Here is a 19,598-nt window from a genome sequence, read left to right on the forward strand (position 1 = left end):
AAGAGGCAGGTCAGGTGGTCTATTCCCATCTCTTTCAGAATTTTCCACAGTTTGTGGTGATCCACACAATCAAAGGCTTTGGCATAGTCAATGAAGCAGAAATAGATATTTTTCTGGAACTCTCTTGCTTTTTCGATAATCCAACAGATGCCAGCAATTTGATCTCTGGTTCCTCTGATTTTTCTAAATCCAGCTTGAACATCTGGAAGTTCACGGTTCATGTACTGTTGAAGGCTGGCTTGGAGAATTTTGAGCATTACTTTACTAGCGTGTGAGACAAGTGCAATTGTGTGGTATTTCGAGCATTCTTTGGTATTGCCTTTCGTTGGGATTAGAATGAAAACTGAACTTTCCTACTCCTGTGGTCACTGCTGAGTTTTCCAAATTTGCTGGCATTTTGAGTGTGGCACTTTCACAGCATCATCTTTTAGGATTTGAAATAGCTCAACTGGAATTCCATCACCTCCACTAGCTTTGTTCGTAGTGATGCTTCCTAAGGCCCACTTGACTTCGCAGTCCAGAATGTGTGGCTCTAAGTGAGTGATCATATCATCGTGATTATCTGGATCATGAAGATCTTTTTTGTACAGTTCTTCTGTGTATTCTTGTCACCTCTTCTTAATATCGTCTGCTTCTGTTAGGTCCATACCATTTCTGTCCTTTATTGAGCCCATCTTTGCATGAAATGTTCCCTTGGTGTCTCTCATTTTCTTGAAGAGATCTCTAGTCTTTCCCATTCTATTGTTTTCCTCTATTTCTTTGCATTGATCACCGAGGAAGGCTTTCTTATCTCTCCTTGCTATTCTTTGGAACTCTGCATTCAGATGGGTATATCTTTCCTTTTCTCCTTTGCTTTTCACTTCTCTTCTTTTCACAGCTATTTGTAAGGCCTCCTTAGACAGCCATTTTGCTTTTTTGCATTTCTTTTTCTTGTGAATGGTCTTGATTCCTGTCTCCTGTACAATGTCACAAACCTCCATCCATAGTTCATCAGGCACTCTGTCTGCAGATCTAGTCCCTTAAATCTATTTCTCTCTTCCACTGTATAATCATAAGGGATTTGATTTAGGTCATACCTGAAGAGCTGACTCATTGGAAAAGACTCTGATGCTGGGAAAGATTGAGGGCAGGAGAAGAAGTGGATGACAGCGGATGAGATGGTTGGATGGCATCCCTGACTCAATGGACTTTGGTTTGAGTGGACTCCAGGAGTTGGTGATGGACAGGGAGGCCTGGTGTGCTGCGGTTCATGGGGTCACAAAGAGTCAGACATAACTGAGCGACTGAACTGAACTGAATGGTCTAGTTGTTTTCCCTGCTGCTGCTACTGCTAAGTAGCTTCAGTCGTGTCCAACTCTGTGAGACCCCATAGATGGCAGCCCACCAGGCTCCACTGTCCCTGGGATTCTCCAGGCAAGAACACTGGAGTGGGTTGCCATTTCCTTCTCTAATGCATGAAAGTGAAAAGTGAAAGTGAAGTCGCTCAGTCGTGTCCGTGGTTTTCCCTACTTTCTTCAATTTAAGCTTGAATTTGGCAATAAGGAGTTCATGATCTGAGCCACATTCATCTCCTGGTCTTGTTTCTCCTGACTGTATAGAGCTTCTCCATCTTTGGCTGCAAAGAATACAATCAAGCTGATTTCGGTATTGACCATCTGGTGATGTCAATGTGTAGAGTCTTCCCTTGTGTTATTGGAAGAGGATGTTTGCTATGATCAGTGTGTTCTCTTGGAAAAACTCTATTAGCCTTTGCCCTGCTTCATTCAGATGTTCAAGCTGGTTTTAGAAAAGGCAGAGGAACCAGAGATCATATTGCCAACATCCAATGGATCATCGAAAAAGCAAGAGAGTACCAGAAAAACATCCATTTCTGCTTCATTGACTATGCCAAAGCCTTTGACTGTGTGGATCACAATAAACTGTGGAAAAATCTGAAAGAGATGGGAATACCAGACCATCCCACCTGCCTCCTGAGAAACCTGTATGTAGGTCAGGAAGCAACAGTTAGAACTGGACATGGAACAACAGACTGGTTCCAAATAGGAAAAGGAGTACGTCAAGGCTGTATATTGTCACCCTGCTTATTTAACTTATATGCAGAGTACATCATGAGAAACGCTGGGCTGGAGGAAGCACAAGCTGGAATCAAGATTGCCAGGAGAAATATCAATAACCTCAGATACGCAGATGACACCACCCTTATGGCAGAAAGTGAAGAAGAACTAAAGAGCCTCTTGATGAAAGTGCAAGTGGAGCATGAAAAAGTTGGCTTAAAGCTCAACATTCAGAAAACTAAGATCATGGCATCTGGTCCCATCACTTCATGGCAAATAGATGGGGAAACAGTGGAAACAGTGGCTGACTTTATTTTTCTGGGCACCAAAATCACTGCAGATGGTGACTGTAGCCATGAAATTAAAAGATGCTTACTCCTTGGAAGGAAAGTTATGACCAACCTAGATAGCATATTAAAAAGCAGAGACATTACTTTACCAACAAAGGTCCGTCTAGTCAAGGCTATGGTTTTTCCAGTGGTCATATATGGATGTGAGAGTTGCACTATAAAGAAAGCTGAGCACTGAAGAATTGATGCTTTTGAACTGTGGTGTTGGAGGAGACTCTTGACAGTCCATTGGACTGCAAGGAGATCCAACCAGTCCATCCTAAAGGAGATCAGCCCTGGGTGTTCATTGGAAGGACTGATGTTGAAGCTGAAACTCCAATACTTTGGCCACCTCATGCGAAGAGCTGACTCATTTGAAAAGCCCCTGATGCTGGGAAAGATTGAGGGCAGGAGAAGGGGCCGACAGAGGATGAGATGGCTGGATGGCATCTCGCCTCAATGGATATGGGTTTGAGTGGACTTCGGGAGTTGGTGATGGACAGGGAGTCCTGGCGTGCTGCGGTTCACAGGGTCGCAAATAGTCGGACACGACTGAGCAACTGAACTGAACTGAAGTGCTTCATTCTGTACTCCAAGGCCAAATTTTCCTGTTACCCCAGGTGTTTCTTGACTTCCTACTTTTGCATCCAGTCCCCTATAATGAAAAAGACCTCTTTTTTGGGTGTTAGTTCTAGAAGGTCTTGTACATTGGAGGCCTAAGGAAATCAGCTCTATAAATCCTCCAACAGATCTTAACACGAAAAGAGAGAGAGTCCTTCAGTCTCATTGCCCATTTCAGCATAAATCGTCTTACCCCAAAAGCTCTGGGCCATGGTCTATGGAAAAAAACTAGACTCAGCACATTCTGCCTGGAATGAGGAAATCACTGGCAAGTCAGTGGGGTTTGGGGAGCAGCCCCAGCAGCCACCACATTCGCCAAGGAGTGGCACAAGGTTGTAAAACATTGCCCAGCTCCTGGAAACACTCCCTGGGGAGTCACAGGAAGGCTTAGGAGGGCTGTCATAGGGCTTGAGTGCCTCCTCTGAGCAGAGGAAGGATAGAGCTGGAGTGGTAAATGATATACGTGCTCAAGAAAAGAATCTGTGAAATGTTTCTCTGAAGAAAGTCCTTACTTTTACTCCTATCCCATACATAAGGAAAGAACAGTTTTTAGAAGTAGTATATCAGAGTCGGATAGATAATCCATCTTTGCATTAGGATCATGCAAAAAATAGCTCCTCTCCTTTTTATTAAAGACATTGTTCACCTGGGTAACAAGTAAGACAAATAAAAGACTTTTCTTTTCAAATAAAATGTAAAGTAGCATGTCACACAAGATTTTCTTAAAAACAAGATGAACCTATGACTCACTGGTCTGAATAATTCAAGAGGAAAATTATCTTATATTTATCTCCTTTTCAATTTCAGTTTTATAATCTGATATAAGTTGTCCACAAGCCAACTATTTTGGTTATGTTTGCTTTTAATAAAGCACTAACATTCATTTGTCATTTCTCTTATGTTTCAGAATGTAGTTCACACCACTTAAAGGTGAAGGGGGATATTTAAAGCATTGATGTAGGGGGGGTTATTTCTATTTCTCCTCACACTCAGGCCCACCGTTTCAACACAACCTTGCTCCATTCCAGCTAGCCCGTATCTCTGGCCTCACCTTCAAAGCTACACTTCTTAAAAGCATTGTGCACATTATCGCCTTCATTTCCTCACCCTTCATTCACTCCTCAACCCACTCCAGTCCAGCTTATACTCCTACCAAAACTACCCTCCCAAAGATCATCAATTATCTCCATCTCCGATGATAACCATTTCTCTGAAGAATTTTAGAATGCTGACCCCTTCTCTCTCTCCTGCGTGTATGACTCTACCCATTTACCTCCCCAGCCACTCCTTTCCTACCTCAGCTCCAGAGTTCCCATCTACCAGCCTTTTATGTTGAATTTCCTCCAGTTTTCAGTCATAGGTCCCTTCCTCCTCCCACCCTACACCAGTGACTGCACTCCTAGATGCCTCAAGAGCGAGGCAGTTAACGGAATCCAGTGAAACAGACCAGGAAAAGCCCTCCAGTGAAGGAAAACTCTACCACCTGAAAGAGAAACCTAGCCCCAGTTTATCATGGACTTGCAGGAATGCGACGGAAATGTGGCTTCCAAGCTTCAGTTACTAAATAAACATCAACTCCTAATTACTTATCGCTAATGTAGACTTCCTTTCAAAACTCTAGCATTACAGATAGTCGCTCAGTCATGTCCAACTCTTTGCAATCCCGTGGGCTGTAGCCTGCCAGGCTGCTCTGTCCATGGAACTTCCAGGCAAGAACATTGGAGTGGGTTGCCATTTCCTTCTCCACAAAACTTGAGATATATACATTCAAACACCTACCACCTGTTTTCTTTCAGATGTCTCAAAAAGGTTTCATACCCAACAGGTCCAAAACAGAATTAATGATCTCCTAATGCAGTTCTCTTGGACAGCAGACTCATTTTACTCTCTACAATAATTGGTGTCATTATGGTTACTAAAAGCTAGGTGCTGAGTACAGCGGGGCATTACTCAGCCAATTGTTAACAACATATTCTGAGATCACTCAAAGTATATGTTTTCAGAATATATCTATATATTATATACACACATGAATACGTGCATAAATATAAATTTGAGCCTTGCATGTATGTTATTATCAATGTATTATAATTATTAATATTAATGAGTATATTAATATATTGATCATTAATGGTATATTAGTGGTTAATAATACATTAATACTGTAAATATATCAATATATTGATGGTTATGACTGATCATATAATATTAATGTGTTATTAATATAATGATTGATATATTAACATTAATATGTAACACATATATAAATCACTTATATATGTAAAATATATACATATATATGCATCAGTATTACAGAACAAGTACTTCCAGAATATAGTAAAGAATTACGTTAGAAAATATTGGTAAGACTTGAAATTGACTCTGAGGAGAGTAACTTACACGACAGTCACAGTGAGGAAGGTTTCCACCCAATAGAGGGCTGAATGTTTTACCTACAGGGCTCATCTGATAGAAGCAGTGATGCCCAGGTGCCCCTTGGCAAAGGAAAGACTTCTTTCCTTAGTTGCAGGAGTAGATAACCTTCAGTTTTTAACTCTTTTTGAAGACTGCCTCAGTCTAAAAAATCTGCCTCACCCAAGATCCAGTGATTGGTCAATACAACAACATAAAAGTCCAGCCCTCTAGCCCAAACTCATGACAACTCTGGTGGCCCACTGCAGCCCCGAGCTTGCCCTGGGTTGCTGTGAAGCTTTCATGGGGACTGCATGACAGCTTGACTTCTCCCTGTGCCCAGTCCTGCCTCCCCTCCTCCCTCCTTCAGGTTATGGTGTGAAGAGCACTCTGATAAATGACCTTCACCCTAATTCCTTCTCTAAGTTTGCTCGTGAGGAACCTGACCTGCGATAGTTGCCAAATATGGAATGACCTGCTTCCTAAAGAATAGGGGCCCGTTGCCAGAAATGTCCAAAAATGGGACAACTATTTTTAAAAGCTACAGAAAAGGTGCATTGAGTGGATGTTGTCTATACATGATTTTATCTTCTAAATTTTGCACATTAGAAATCATACAGCTAATATACTTTGTATGTAGACTATTTCACAGCTTGTATATTACTTCATTCAAGCACAAAAACCAGATAAAGTAGAGAGAGTATCAGCTCCATTTTACAGAAGAAGAAACTGAGGTTCAGAAATACTATTTGGCCCAACATGATATATTCATTAAATATATGATCTAGTGCTTGAACTGCATTTTTCTCAGTTCTCAACTTACAACCAAGGTTTCTTTTACTGTGTTAATTATGAGAAAGAACTATGGGTTTTCATAAAAAGTACTGTCTAACCAAAAATTATATTAACTTTTTAATTTGCTCTGCTATTGCCAGTATTTTAATGAGTATTTTTTTTCAATCATTGAAAATGCAGCTGTGTTTCTACTTGCCAGGTATAAGTAATTTCTTCCAAGAATTTTGATGGGATCTTTGAGACTTATAGGAGTCCTTTATTATTTCATTTGGTTCCACACAAGAGCCTGCCTTTCTGCCCAGTTGTATAGGCATGTGCTATGACATATCTGGCAGCACACATTTCACAGCCTCCAGACTGCCAGGACCAAAGCCAGAGGTCTTGGAGCAAAATTTTGGATGTTCATAAGAACATTACAATAGCAGATGAGGGAAGCTTTGTACAAAATATTTATGAAATTAAAAGTTAGCATATAGACTCTATCCTAGCATCCTCCACGCTGGACAAAGCAAAGACTAGCCCTTTGGGTTGTTGGAACTTAACACTGCGTGGTAGAAAGACACTTGAGCAAAGGCCGGCAAAGGCCACAATCACCTTGAGAGTTACATTAGGGTCCTGGGGTGGTCAAAGCATTGGACTGCACTCGGAAGAGAGGCAATAACATCTTTCTCTAGCTTCAGATTATGTCCTCTGAAACAATGGTATAATCCAAATTAGTCTGCGTGCATGCATGACGTCGCTTCGGTTGTGTCCGACTCTTTTCGACCCTGTGGACTGTAGCCCGCCAGGCTCCTCTGTCCATGGGATTCTCCAGGCAAGAATACCGGAGTGGGTTGCCATGCCTCCTCCAGGGAATCTCCCCGATCCAGAGATAGAACCCGCGTCTCTTATGTCTCCTGCATTGGCAGGTTGGTTCTTTACCACTAGCACCACCCCAGGAAGCCATTTACCATTCTAGAGGATGTGAAAGATAATCTCACTATTCTTACAGTTTTAATAGACTTGTTTGTGCCTCCTTGTCTGTAAATTGTCTCTATATGCCCTTAGGTCATTAATAGGGTGATGGTGGTGATGATATAATGACAAAACCAACTGGGTGGGATTTGGAGCAGGCATTCTCAGCTGAAGTGGACTAATTCATTCAACATGTATTGTCTCAATGTCCACTCTATGCCAAGCTAGTTACAGTCTCTGGACATGAGGGTAACAAGGTACTATAAACTCTATGACTAAAAAAAAAACTACATGGGGCGCTTTTGGGGTACAGAGGGTGGCTAGTAGTATATCCAGAGAGGAGGAAGAAATTTTATAATCCAAGTGTGTATTTATAGTCAAAGTATACATTGCTACAGTTTAAACCAAGTTAAGGCTTTGCAGGCATTATTTCAATTATCCTAGCTTAAACTTTGTCTGGTAGTATTACCTCCTCTATGCAAATGAAAAACGTGAAGTTCATTTTTTCTAGGATCACTTGGCTTTTAGGTGTTAGAGCCAGTACTTGAGCTTCTAGACCCAGAATCTGAGCTCTTAAATGATGCTTGACCTGCTTTTTCTAAGATCTATAAAATGAAAAACATTCCATTAGAAGTCATCTGAGAGCTTCACAAATTGTACAAAAACCAATCTGTGAACTATGAAAATGGAGCAAACCTCATCTAGTATAGCAACAATAACTCTAGCTGAAAAGAACTGGAGGATTCTTACAATGTACTATGTATATGGCAACCTATGCTATAGAGAAGAGGGACTGTGTCTGAAACTTTACCCTAGAGTGAGCTTGCCTACTAAGAAGTCAAAGGAGATAACCTCATTGACTATGATTCTGAATTTCCTTGAAGAGCAAAAGAGAGTAATAGTTTAAGGGGCCAAGAATCATAACTGTTAAAGAAGTTGTGGTAATAATCAAAATGCACATTTTCCAAACATACCAGGGTCCAGAGGCTTAGGAAAATAAGCAAGTCAAACATTAGTAATCAACATTATTCTAAATTCACTTAATGCAAACAATTTGTCAAATAAAATGAAAATAGTCTAGCTGTGCATAGCTTGCAATCTCTTGAGGAAACCAGGGAGAGAAAGCCAGGAAGAATTTCCCAGAAATAAATCAAAGCTTTAGCAATGATATTCACTACTGAAATATGGGACAGAAGTATGAGGCCAAAGAAGAGGCAGAACTATTAAATGGTTTCTGTCAGGAGCCAGAGTTACTGTGAATAGATTTGAAATGGAAAATTAAAAGGCTATTACTGAAACATATGGCTTATAATACCACATGCTAGTCAAGGGAAATAGAAATAAATAAAGCAGTTCAATGCTCTGTGCAACATAAAATATTTCTGTAGGTGGAGTAAAAGAATGAGGTATGATTATACCACTAATTCCTTCCAGTTCCATAAGCCACTTCACCTCTATTGCAAACCACCAGGCAGAGGCTGCAGTAATTACAACTGCTCGTCAGTGACCCCCCAGAGTCACTGAAAACCATGACATGATTAGATACACAATTTTTTAACAAGTGCTGATATATGAGAGAAAATGTTATATAAAGATGAGCCCAGATCTTTAGAATAGTGGAGCTATTCTGTACAGAACGATCATGGTGCATACATGTCATTATACATTTGTCAAAACCCATATAATATACAGCACTAAGTTGTTGCTCAGTCACTCAGCCGTGTCTGACTCTTTACAACTTTGGACTACAGCGCACAGGCTCCTACGTAGGGTTTTTCAGGCAGGCAAGAACACTGGAGAGGGTTGCCATTTCCTCTTCCAGGGGATCTTCCCGACCCAGGGATCAAACCTGAGTGTTCTGTGTCTCCTGCAACAGCAGGCGGATTGTTTACCTGGTGAGCCATCAGAGAGGATCAGGGTGAAGCTCATACAACACTAAGAGTGATCCCTCATGTGAACTACGGACTTTGGACCATAATGATGTATCGGTGCAGGTTCATGGATTGTAACAAGTGAACCAGTCTGGTGGAGGATGTCCCTAGTAGGGGAGGTTGTGCATGTAGGAGCAGGGGCTATATTGAGTTGGCCAAAAAGTTCATTCAGGATTTTCCATATGATGTTATGGAAAAAAACCAAAAGAACTTCTTGGCCAATCCAATATATGGGAATTCTCTATACTTGCCACTCAGCTTTTCTGCAGTGAACCTAAAACTGCTACAAAAATTAGCCGTAAAAAAAAAAATTAAGAAGAAGGCTAACTCACTGGTCACTGATGGACGCATAGAGTCCATAGACAACACCTTAAAGAAAAAGGAGGATGAACAAAACAAATTCTGCAGCTCCACCTATTGCACTGGAGTTGTTTGTTCTGTTACACCAAAATAGTGGAATACCTCCACCTGCCTCCTCCTTCTACTCCTCGTGCTGTTTGCACTGAGTTATTTGATTTTGAAAACATATCATCAGTGTGTCCATTTCAAAAGGAAATAGTTATAGAATAACAAGTTAGTAAAAGCCATTATTGAAAAAGTTTAATTACAAATTTAAAACTTATCAGTATTTACCTTACCAAAGTCAGTCTATAAGTATTCCCCTTTTGTAGTGAAGATGAGCATGGCAACCAGAAATTTTAACTTTCATAGAAAAAGCTCAAAGCCGTGTGATGGGGACATACATGAAGGATCATGATATTATTATCTACTTTTGTATCTGTCTGCCGCTGCTGCTGCTGCTAAGTCGCTTCAGTCATGTCTGACTCTGTGCGACCCCACAGACGGCAGCCCACCAGGCTCCCCCGTCCCTGGGATTCTCCAGGCAAAAACACTGGAGTGGGTTGCCATTTCCTTCTCCAATGCATGAAAGTGAAAAGTGAAAGTGAAGTTGATCAGTCGTGTTCGACTCCTAGTGACCCCATGGACTGCAGCCCACCAGGCTCCTCCGTCCATGGGATTTTCCAGGCAAGAGTACTGGAGTGGGATGCCATTGCCTTCTTCAGTATCTGTCTGAAGGTAGCCTTAATATAAAGTGATTTTTAAAAGGTTCAACTACAAAGTTAAAATATATCCCTGCTTCAGTTCAGTTCAGTTCAGTTCAGTCGCACAGTCACGTCCGACTCTTTGCGACCCCATGAATCGCAGCACGTCAGGCCTCCCTGTCCATCACCAACTCCCGGAGTTTACCCAAACCCACGTCCATCGAGTAGGTGATGCCATCCAACCATCTCATCCTCTGTCGTCCCCTTCTTCTCCTGCCCCCAATCCTTCCCAGCATTAGGGTCTTTTCCAATGAATCAACTCTTTGCATGAGGTGGCCAAAGTATTGGAGTTTCAGCTTCAACATCAGTCCTTCCAATGAACACCCAGGACTGATCTCCTTTAGGAAGGGCTGGTTGGATCTCCTTGCAGTCCAATGGACTGTCAAGAGTCTCCTCCAACACCACAGTTCAAAAGCATCAATTCTTCAGTGCTCAGCTTTCTTTATAGTCTAACTCTCACATCCATACATGACCACTGGAAAAACCATAGCCTTGACTAGACGGACCTTTGTTGGCAAAGTAATGTCTCTGCTTTTTAATGTGCTATCTAGGTTGGTCATAACCTTCCTTCCAAGGAGTAAGCATCTTTTAATTTCATGGCTGCAATCACCATCAGCAGTGATTTTGGAGCCCAAAAAGATAAAGTCTGACATTGTTTCCACTGTTTCCTCATCTATTTCCCATGAAGTGATAGGACCGGATGCCGTGATCTTAGTTTTCTGAATGTTGAGCTTTAAGCCAACTTTTTCACTCTCCTCTTTCACTTTCATCAAGAGGCTCTTTAGTTCTTCGTTTTCTGCCATAAGGGTGGTGTCATCTGTATATCTGAGGTTATTGATATTTCTCCTGGCAATCTTGATTCCAGCTTGTGCTTCCTCCAGCCCAGCGTTTCTCATGATGTACTCTGCATATAAGTTAAATAATCAGGGTGACAATATACAGCCTTGACGTACTCCTTTTCCTATTTGGAACCACTCTGTTGTTCCATGTCCAGTTCTAACTGTTGCTTCCTGACCTGCATACAGGTTTCTCAAGAGGCAGGTCAGATGGTCTGGTATTCCCATCTCTTTCAGAATTTTCCACAGTTTATTGTGATCCACACAGTCGAAGGCTTTGGCATGGTCAATAAAGCAGAAATCCCTGCTTAGTGGACCAATAACTCTACATAGGGCCATCTGATTGCTATCAGATTGTATTATTATAGTTGCAGAAAAAATATTTTATAGTATATAGCATCAACATTCGAAAATTCAGCCTAGTGTTTAAGGATATGAATCCAGAAATGAGATTGTCTCCAGGTGCATTCCAGCTGTTCTGCTGCTTAGCTGTTGTAACCTTGGAAAAGGAATGTACTCTACTTAAATTCCAATCTCCCCATTCAGAAATGGGGATAACACTACCATGGGTGATTGCAGAATTAAATGACATTAAAAAGTACCGAGTCAGCACAGCATCGAGCTGATAATAGGTGCTCAAGTAGCTATTATTAACATTCCAAAGTTCTCTATTGATATCAACGATATCTAAAACTGACAGAAACACTAAAGGTAATTAAGAATTCTATTTTGTAGGTGGGGAAAGAGATATCAGAGATTCACTCAGATTAAAAAACTCTTCCCTCGTCTAGTGTATTTCTAGGTTAAATATTTAGAAATTACAGAATTTACAGACATAGAAGACATTATATAATCCTATCTTGGTCTTTAACCCTAATTAAATAACCTAAAGAAAGTTTTGCCACTGGATTAATCAATCAGTTTTCAAGACCTCCCTGGCTTTTACCTCCCACCATGCCTTCTACACTGGAGAAGGAAATGACAACACACTCCAGTATTCTTGCCTGGACAAGTCCATGGACAGAGTAGCCTGGCAGGCTATAGTCCACAGGGTCGCAAAGAGTCAGACATGACTGAGTTGACCATCACTCACACCCACTCAGGCCTTCTGCACGTAGCCAGGGTTATATGGATCTGGGGGGCTTCTCCAGTCTCTCCTGAGTGGATATGTGGAGAGGTTTTCAAGACCCTCTGTGGCTATCTCATTTCCCAGATCTCCCAGTTAAATTCCAGGCTAGTCCACCAGTCCACCACTTGTTCCACGCTGGGCTACAGCCTTAGTCTACCCGAGCCATTTGTCTCCCCCATTCCTTTGCCTCCGAAATTGAGACTTTATTGACAACACTCCTGGATGTGAGGTTTCCCACCCTCAGCTCCAAGCCAAGTGAGCCCCCTCTGGCAAAGCAGCTCCTGGTTTTCTGGTTCTGCAGGGCCCTCTTCATTTCTGCTGAGATCTACCTTGTGGGTAGGTGTCGATGAGAGAAGCCCCATGCAAGAATGCCAGAGACTCCCACCATTCATAGCTGACATACGGTATTTTTTTTCATGAATAAATTGCTTCTCAATTTGTTGTATGCCTTTGGTCAATTTTAAGAGCCCTGAACTGGTGATTTTTGATCATTTTGTCCAGTTTTATTATTGTATAATGCTTTATCAGAAAACACAATCAGAACATACCATGTTTTATCACAAAAAGTAAATAGTAGGGAGTGACCTAAATTGTCTAACTGGTAATGATCATTATTTGCATTTTGTTTTGGGGATCACAAAAAATATATGCAAAATAAAATGTTCATCAAATCTCAATAAAATATTGACCCTTTTCTATATAATGTTTATATTTTTTCTATAGAAAGTACATGAGGGCCCTTGTCTATATAACATTTCTATTTATTACCTATATTTTTATGTCATGTTTCCATATTATCTTTATATGGTTCTATAAAATGTTAATGTTCATCTAATCTCAATAAAAAATTAGCCCTTTCTTAAATAATATTTATACTCCCTAATAGCTAAATTATTCCAGCTCTTCAAGAAGCAAGGATTCTGAAAGCTGGAAATGAACAATAATCCATTCTTCTGAAATTCTCTTTCATCTAAAGACAAGTCCTTTCTAAAGGATGATTAGCATCAGTTTTTTAAGCAGGATTTTAGAAATGTACTTTAAGGGAGAGTTGGGTAGGATGAAAAGTCTCTGTTAACATAATGATATTATTACATTATAATAACCAGGTTGAGACTCCAAAAATAGGTATATTTGACTAGAGAACCCATAATTATCAAAGGTACTTGTGGTCTTCAAGAGACACTCTCTCCTAAACAATAGTGTTAAAAAAGGAACTTACTAGGATCAAGTGCAAACCCATGTCTATCTGTTCAGAGTGCACTGAACTGTAGTTTGACCAGTCCTCTTATTTTCTGTGCCGTTATCCTTCCTGACCATAGTCAAACCAATAGCAAGATGGGCCCATAGAATAATTAGGGCAGGCTTAATTAACTTTACCTGTACTCAACCCCATTCCTTTTGAACATGTGACATAGCTATAACCTACAACTTCTCTTTTAATTATGGGAGATAACTTTGTTAGAATTTAAACACAATTAGCTGAAAGGCAACTGAAAGATATGTGTGATATTATATTATGAACTCTTGCCATGCAATTTTTCTCATCTGTGAATAAAGTAAAATAATTTGCCTGACTGTGTTTTTTCATAATAATCTGCCAACAAATAGAATGGTCTTAATAAAAACAATAACAGCCTGAAAGAAAAAGCAAAAGAGGGTATACAATTCTCTACTGCTTGTGAATGGAAGTGAAGAAAGATGTCAAAATTTCAACATCTTCACAGGAACCAAGAAGAAACATAATGGTTTTTAGGGCTTAAATTGCACCCTACATTCCCGATATAGTAAAATTGGTATTTAAATTTTTTTTTTCCACATAAATACTGCAAGTTTCAAAATGAGAATGGATGCAGAGCAATGGAGAGAAAAATTCTTTCATGAAGAAAGAAAAATCTAGCACATTGCAATGAGGCCCTCTGCTGCCATTTTTTTAATACTACACTAAAAAGCCTAATTTCCAGTGGTATCTCATTGTCTTTCCAGGAGCCAATACTTCAACAAATCTTGAAGGGAAAAATGACTTAAATTATTCAGCAAAGCTTAGTCATTCCCAAGATTTTTAAAAATGGAAGTGACTGATTCTAGGTAGTGCTATTCTGAACATAGTGTCAGCCACATAAACCTCAGCTAAATCCCTTAGTAACAACATTACTTACTTAAGAACCGATTTTCATTACTTCTTTTGTATCCTATTTAAACATTTCCAAAATGAAATTATATTCATGCCAAATGGCTTCTATGAAAACAGTCTAACCAATGCTATGGCCAGAAAAAATTTTTTTATAATTATAAAGAAATCCTTGTATTTGAAAAGGCGATTCCCTGGTAAAATATCTCCATTTGTTGAGAAAAAGTACCAAGAAATCCAAAAATTAACTCAAAAACTCATATGAGACTAAAATCAATTGCATTTGACTGTAGTTTTTGAATTGCCAGGACCAGAAGTAGACTCAGGGGAGACAAATAAAGCTTGGTGTGCAGAGTCACCGTGAGTGCTGGGTGGGGCCAGGCGTCATGAAGCACCCTGAGTAAGTGGGGAGGAGTAAGCCCAGCGATCAGGTGGCAATAAACATGTTTGTAAGCATTTCTGGTACACTGCCTCAGATAGATTAGAAAAACAGGAAGTTGAACCTCCAACACTCAAATAAATTATCATGATTTCTTTTCCTACACTAAATATGTCATGCTTATTTTTATGTTTATATTTTTATTTTCATTTTCTTAAAGAAAGCCAAAAAGTTCTGTAAGCTCAGGACGCACAAAACCTGAATCTACCCTAGGCAGTACAATTTACTCAATACAGTCCACCCAGAAAATGTTATTTCACTTTTAATGGGATCATCTTGGATTCATACAGCAAAAAAAAGAAAGTTTTAATGGTAGTTTTTAAACAAAGACTAACAGGAGTTTAAAAAGGCATTGGTGAAACATTTCATACAATTTTTTTAGGAAAAGAAATAAAATTAATAACTGCCCGACAGTGAAGCCACCTAGCATTCAGGAACCTCTAGCTATTGATATCTATATAATGATTAAGTGTACTGGTTGTAGAGTCAGGCAGTTCTGGATTTCCACCCTGAATCAGTCGCTCTATATAGCCATGTCACCTTTGGCAAGTCAATCGTGTCTTGCAATGAAAGGTGTTGAATAACAACTTGTTGAAGAAACAGGAACACGCATCAACTCCATACACTGTCCAGAAGACTTTCAATTTAGCAAATGTAACAACTTTTAAAACTATTTGTTGCACATCTTTTAGAGGAAAGGTATTGGGCAAAAGAGTCAGTCGCTCAGTCGTGTCTGACTCTTTGCGACCCCCGCCCGTGGACTGCAAAACGCCAGGATTTCCTATCCATCACCAACTCCCGGGGCTTGCTCAAACTCAAGTCCATCGAGTTGGTGATGCCATCCAACCATCTCATCCTCTGTCATCCCCTTCTTCTTCTGCCTTCAATCGTTCCCAGCATCAGAGTATTTTCCATTCTTCGCATCAGGTGGCCAAAGTATTGGAGTTTCAGCTTCAGCATCAGTCCTTCCAAAGAATATTCAGGACTGATTTCCTTTAGGATTGACTGGCTTGATCTCCTTGCAATCCAAGGGACTCTCAAGAGTCTTCTCCAACACCACAGTTCAAAAGTATCAATTCTGCGGTGCTTAGCTTTCTTTATGGTCCAATTCTCACATCCATACATGACTACTGGAAAAACCATAGCTTTAACTAGATGGACCTTTGTCGGCAAAGTAATATCTCTGCTTTTTAATATGCTGTCTAGGTTTGTCATAGTTTAGTAAGAAGGAATACTGGAGTTTACGCAAAGCACTGTTTAGATTTTTTTTACTAGGATGTGTACTTGTATTGATGAGATTGGGAAAGTCCTGCCTGGAGAAGAAATCATTTAAGGATAGAGCCTGAAAAATAATCAAGTTTAGACCTGGTGATGGAGAAGGTGGAGCAGGCTGGAAGCATTTCAGGCTGAGGGAACAATAGACTAAGTCAAGACCCAGAGACAAGAAAACGGAGAAATCTAAGGATTCTGGGAAAAGTCAGCAGCCCTGTCGCCTTAAGGTTTAGAGAACTCGTGGGAGGCTGGAAACAATTCAGGGTCATATCACCACCTTCATTAACAAAGCACCTCAATCTGGAGATGCTTGCAAAATTCCTATTCACTAAAAATCCACACAACCATCATTATAAATTATATTTGGCTTTAACTGATACAATGTCTTTAATTGATGCCAAGAAATTTGAGACTTAGGTTTGCTAAAGGAAAATTAAGTTAATCTAGTTCCAGTGTTGAAAAGGGATTTTATTTTTTAATTTAAGCTTTCATCCAAGAATGGACTATCTGTAACTTACAAAATATTTCTCTCACGTGAAATACATTTGCATTTCAAAGCCATTTTAAAGCCATTTATTGGAGAATTGGAAGGGAAGGAAGCGTAATGGGCACTGGGTTAACTACATGTATTTCCTAGGAAGTCATTACAGAGAAAACTGTTCTCAAGACAAACAGCGACAAAGATGGATGAGTAAATGAAGCTGCCGTTTTTGTTGGTATAATACAAAAAAGTAATGGCCTTGGGTCAAAACTTGAGATTCCAAGTTGGCTTCTGCCAGTTATCGGTGGTGTGAATTTGGGCAGTTTAACCTCTCTAAGCATGGTTTTCCACCTCTGTAAAATAAGAAGCACAATCACAATAATAAAACTTGCCAGTGGTGTGCTGCATTATTATTGTACACTTTCAACCCGGAATTCCCTGATAGCTCAGTTGGTAAAGAATCTGTCTGCAATGCCAGAGACCCTGGTTCAATTCTTGGGTCAGGAAGATCCCCTGGACAAGGTATAGGCTACCCACTCCAATATTTTGGGGCTTCCCTTGCAGCTTAACTGGCAAAGAATCTGCCTGCAATGTGGGAGACCTGGGTTCAGTCCCTGGGTTGAGAAGATTCCCTGGAGAAAGGAACAGCTACCCACTTCAGTATTCCAGCCTGGAGAATTCCATGGACTGTATAGTCCATGGGGTCGCAAAGAGTCAAACACGACTTAACAACTTTTACTTTCACTTTCTGTCACTTTCAACCTGCTGTCTTTGGATCTGATCATATGATGTGTCCACTGGAATGTGATGCTTGTCCTATCTCTTTGTTATTAAAACAGTGTGCCTGTAAGGAAGCTGCTCTTTCAGCTGGAATTCTAAAATGACGAGGACATGGGAAGCAGAGATGCAGCTGATCTACAGCCTATTCTAAATGTAAATGTTAAATCAACTTTGTTGCTGTAAGTCACTCAGATTTGAGGGTAAGCCAAGTAATATGCTGTGCTACCCACTTTACACACGTGTTATAAAGACTGAACAAAATATTTTAAAGCACCTTATAACTTTCTATGTCCACTCATATCTCAAACTATCTCCTTCTCCCCCCTCAGGTTGTTGCAGAGCAGAAACGTGTGACCTAACAGAATAAGGAAGAACGGGATACCAACTGTCAAAGCTGCACCTCCCTCTCCTACCCCTCTGCCACCGCCTTCTCAAATTCAATGCTACTGCCCCATTAGCAGTATACTCAAATCCTGTCCCCTCTCCTTACCAAACCTCATGAAACAAAAGAATCTTGGGTCTTTTATTAGTTTTGATATGAATTCCCATGAGAATAATAAAGGGGGGATATCTTTCACATGATACAGCCTTTCATGCTAGTGCTTGCTCCAATTTTTCTGAGAAAATATTCAGAATCACTCAAGTCTGGTTTCCCTTTGAATTTTGGTGAAATCTTACTCAATTCCTTGTTTAGCCAGAGTTTTATCAGAACTTCTCTATGGAACCCTGTTTAACTTGAAAGATCCCATGGAAAAAAAACATTTAAAAGATAACTTAAAAAAAAAAAAAAAGACATTTCAATTTAACTAGCAGTTTAAAAAAAAAACAAAAAACTTTGAGTAAATTCAACAAGGAAGTAATAAAAGAGATGGCAGAGGAAAAACCAAAGAGATGGTACCATGATTCTCAATAAACCAGGAAAAGATGAGGACTAGGGAAGCAGGTGAGTTCATGACTGGGCAAGAAAACAAGGAAATCTTTTTTTTTTTTTTTCCCCAAGCCCCTGGGACTCCCATTTCTGTGTGAGGAAGTTGAAAGAACACAAAGTTCAGAGTTACACAAGCCTCGGAGCTTTAAATACCAGCTCAGTCACAATCTCTGTACAACCTTAGGCCAGTTATGCAATTTGAGACTTATACCCTCCTTATCCAGTAAGTTAAGGGAAACAGCAGCTACCAGATAAGATTGCCGTTAAGTAATAAATGGATTAAGGTGAGTGGAGCTCTAAGACAGCACTTGGACAATAACAGCTTCTCAAAAAATTCCCATTCTTGGCTCTTTGACATTAACTCTTCTCTCCATACCCTCACTCAATCTTCAACAATCCATGTGCAAGTCCTTTTGTGCCCAGGGTGGGAATCTCTCACAGAGTGGTAAGTGAAAGTTGCTCAGTCATGTCCAACTCTTTGTGACCCCATGGACTATATAGTCCATGGAATTTTCCAGGCCAGAATACTGGAGTGGGTAGCCTTTCCCTTTTCCAACAGAGTAGTAAAAATGACTTTAATCTACCACATAAAGATGGATGATAATGAAACATTTTATGTTTCAAACTTCACAGCATTTTTTTAAGTATGCACACATTTATATGTAGATATTTTTCTTAACATATTGATACCTTTACACGGGTCACCAAAAAAAGCACTTATCTGAAATACGTAGAAGTAAAATTACACATTTTCCAAAGGCACATCATCAGTTGTCTGTTTATTTGACTTTCAACTCTGAAATCCCCAAGAACTAGAAAAGCGAGAGAGGGAGCCCCCACCCATCAAGAGGTCATACTGAGTGATTCCAAGGAACAGTAGAAAACCTATACTGAATCCAAGTTTTTAACTGCCAGGTTTTTAACTCCTGGCTACAGTTTCCAAGTATGATATAATTTAGAAACTTGGCTTAGGCACAGGAGAATCATGGAATTTAGACATGTCCCTCAACATGTAAAATTTTAATGAAAAACCCAGAAAAGTCATAAATTATCATAAAGAAATTCAGAAACAAAATTTTCAAAATGCTAGGGGGAACTTTTTAAACCAAAAAAGAAGAAAAAAGAAAGGATAGCTGCTTTATTCATGTGTAAGTTGAATGGAGGGCTTCCCAGGTGGCTCAGTGGTAAAGAACTCACCTGCTAACGCAGGAGACATTGGTTTGATTCCTGGATTGGGAAGATCCTTTGGAGTAGGAAATGACAACCCACTCCAATATTCTTGCCTGAGAAATCCCATGAACAAAGGAGACTGGCAGGTTACAGTCCAGGGGGCCACAAAAGAGTCGGACACAACTTAGCAGCTAAACAACAAGCTGAATGGAACCTTCCTAGTCCCTTCACCCTCT

The 19,598-nt window shown here is 40.1% G+C and overlaps 1 protein-coding gene and 1 long non-coding RNA gene across 2 annotated transcripts in view; both read right to left on the bottom strand.

The window, feature by feature from the left end:
• The window catches only part of LOC145528637 (uncharacterized), a 263,141-nt gene that overhangs the window by 211,343 nt on the left and 32,200 nt on the right, over window positions 1-19,598 (bottom strand). The gene's annotated exons all lie outside the window — the stretch shown is intronic.
• LOC145530424 (uncharacterized) lies at window positions 854-17,070 on the bottom strand. Its single transcript, XR_014071756.1, has 2 exons — window positions 12,803-17,070; window positions 854-1,919 (listed from the first exon to the last, which is right to left on the bottom strand). It is a non-coding gene; the product is annotated as an uncharacterized LOC145530424 (long non-coding RNA).

Source organism: Giraffa tippelskirchi, chromosome 12, assembly GCF_054371585.1.
Source record: "Giraffa tippelskirchi isolate mGirTip1 chromosome 12, T2T-mGirTip1v1.2.pri, whole genome shotgun sequence".
Lineage (NCBI taxonomy): Eukaryota > Metazoa > Chordata > Mammalia > Artiodactyla > Giraffidae > Giraffa > Giraffa tippelskirchi.